The following is a 3,349-nucleotide window of genomic DNA, read 5'->3' as shown; positions in this document are numbered from 1 at the left end:
AGATATCAATTGACATACCAGTTTGCTTTCTTCTCAAAATGCACACCTGATTTCCTGCACACCTGATTTCCTCATCTCTACTCAATGCCTCAGGCATCGTTCTTACGTACTCAGACAGTAATCTTTATTTTCTAAAGAAGCATCTTTAGAAAGGCATTATTAATGGTTCTCTTCCTTGAGACATCAGCTGGCATATGAGCAACTATAGGGAATTTAGAAATCATTTGCCATGTCCCAGGTGCTATCACTACCATCATCAGGCATTCTGACTTTCCCAGGGTGGTCTCTTTGTCAAATGGCCTGTCCTACTTCAGACCATAGCTCCTCATACGTGGGATGGAAAAGGCTGACCTCTGTGGCTGACATCTCATGAGGATCCTAAGAAAGAATCTTCTTTGGAAGTTTCCCCACCACCCCAGGAATCAAGTATAAACTTCTGCAGAGCATATAAGCCCCCTGAATATCTAGTCCTTAACTCTCTGGCTTCATCTCTGGCTATCCCCACCCCTACTCCCAATTAAGATTGCACTAAACTTCTTATATTTACCTGAAAGTGTCTTATTTTGTCTTACATTTGGGCAAATAATCTTCCCTATGCTCAGAATGCCCTTGTCCTAGCTTTAACCTTTCCCACTAAACTCTGGTTTTGTCCCAACTTACATGTCATTTCCTCCAGGAAGCCTTCTCTGAATCCTAAGCTAGAGTAGATGTCCCTTCTATGGGCATTCCCAGCACCAAGGTATGAGCTTTGTTTGAGTCCTTAATATCTCCTTGAAAAGGCCCATCTCTCTCCCTTGATAAGTTCTTTTTTGACCCATGAAGCAGGGGTTATGTTTTATTCTTTCACTTATTGTCCGTAGCCTAGTATGCAATAATGACCAGGAAACAATTGTTTCCTGCATGAAGGGAGGAACACCAAAGAGTAATCTTAAACTGAATTTCCATGCCGAATACCCCGCCAATGAGGGCTTTGAGTTAATCTCATGATTCTGTAAAGTGAGAGGCAGTTTAGAAAACTAACTTAGGTCCTGGTTAAACAGATCCGGTTTCAGAACCCGGACCTACAACTCTCTGTGACTTTAAGCAAGTTACCCCAACCGCTCTACACCTTAGTTTCCTCATCTAAATACAGGTAAACATTACCTCTGTCTCACAGCGTTATTGTGAGGATCAAACAACATTGGACCGTGGAACTCTCAGCACTGTCCCTGACCCTGGTAAGCACTGGATAAATGCTAGCCATTATGATTAGGATTTGTTATGTTACTATAGCTATTATCATGGTTATGATTTAAAAGTAAAAGAATCAAGCATAGGCTTTCAGTGGGCTGCTGCCATGGAAACCTGGCTAAACCCCCCACATATAATTGACTCTTGAACCAGATGTTTGATGTACTGCAACATCTGAGCATCCCCAAGCAGAATCTACCTCTATAAATAAGATTTCTCTTTCCTTTGTCAAGATTAAATCTGATTAGAGAAAAATAAAGCACATCATATTAAATTCCTGGTCCCCTAGTGTACAGAATAAGACAGGTGTGTTCTGTTACATCTGGTCTGAAACCTTGAATCAGGCAAGGTAATTCTTGGGTCTTGAGAGTATTTTTTTTTTTCAGGCATCTTTACCAATAGAAAAAGGGGTCCCAGCTACATTCAGGCATGAATGTTGCAGCTGGAGAGGTACATGATGGAGAGGCAATGCAGCATAGTGATCAGACACACAGACTTCAGATCCCAGCTCAGAGCTTACTAGCAAATTACTTCACCTTTCTATGCCTCAGTTTCTTCATCTGTAAAATGGGGCTAATGATAGTATCTACCTTAGAGGGATTCATAAGAGGATTAAATGAGTATTTGTAAAATTCTTACAAGAGTTCCTCACATTAAGTGTTTGTTAAATAAAGTAAATGATAGGACTTTGAGGCCAACTCATACAAGAGAGAAAATTATAGATTGTAATCTCAGAGCCTTAGGGACCATGGATGTGTGTATTTATTTCTGCATTTTTATTGCAGAGGTATCTGTTCAGGAGGGCAGGAAGGATGGAGAAAGAAAATCCTTTTTGTTCTGTCTGTGTAGTGGGCAATTCCTACGGGGGAGAAATCAATGAAAATTTGATAAACAGTTTGCTACCCTCTCTGACAAATCCCTAAAATTGATTCCATGAAGATCCTTGACTTTCAAGTCCTCTATAAAGAAGACAAAAATAAACACAGGCTTTTCTTTAGGGTAAGAGGTGAAATTTTGTTATTTCGAATACTAATAATACTTTTTAAAAAGATAAGCCAGTTACATCACAGCCTAAGGTACTTTATTTTATTAGGGGTTGTTCAGATATAGAATAGATAGCAGTACTCACGATAATAACCAACAACAAATACCATACATTTACATGGTGCTTTAAAGATCTCAAAACATATTTGCATATCTTAACTTCCAAATATGCCCTGTTCTTCATATACTGCAGAATAAAGAGCACGTGGCCCAGAGCTAAGTGACTGACATCATTCTGTATGAGCGTCTATACATAAGCAAGTAATTTCATCTCTCAGTGCCTCAGTTTCCCTGTCTATGAAATGGGAATAATTCCCTACCTGTGGTATACTGCAAGCATGAAGTGCGTGAGCTAACTATGTAAAGCCTCTAGCATGGTGACTGGCACGCATTTTTAGTATTAGTGCCTCACATGACAGATTTTGAATATTAGATTATGATAATAGAGTACAAAAGCCAAGTTAGATAAAACTGCCTTGAAAATTTTACATCAAAGGATATTATTCGAAATGGGATTCATATATTAAGGAATGATTGCTAAATTTTGACAAATGATAATGATAATAGGCTTCTCTTTTCAAAAGGGGTCTTTCCAGGTCAAAGCCTCTAAATGCCATTAACCAGGTCTCCCTGGGAAAAATGGCTGATTTCAGGTCTAGGGCTGGAAATGTACCCTCTTGTCACACCAGACAAGGAGGGAGCCATCAAGGACTGTCAGGGCTGTGACAAAAGGACCTGCAAAATGATTTGAAGAGGCTCCTACTGGCCCCAAATGGGACAATGTGAGCATCAATAAAGATAATATGTGCAGAGGACTGAAAAACATCAAGTATGTTTAAATCCATGAGTTTATAAATGATACTAAAAATGATCACTTTTGGAAGATTCTAGGGAATCTTTATTTTCAAAACTAGTTAATAATGGGAGGAGGGGAGAAATTGGGCATTTATCCTGCCCTTCCTATATGAACTGTTCATCCATGTTATCAGATACTTAGATAGGTGACGATTCTTCGTATGGGAGGATTCCAGCTAATAAATGCAGAGGGAATTGTAGAATATCACCATTTTGAACA

The sequence above is a fragment of the Galeopterus variegatus genome, unplaced genomic scaffold (assembly GCF_000696425.1).
Source record: "Galeopterus variegatus unplaced genomic scaffold, G_variegatus-3.0.2 Scaffold3758, whole genome shotgun sequence".
NCBI lineage: Eukaryota > Metazoa > Chordata > Mammalia > Dermoptera > Cynocephalidae > Galeopterus > Galeopterus variegatus.
The sequence above is the reverse complement of the archived record's forward strand: the minus strand, read 5'-3'. Positions refer to the sequence as shown.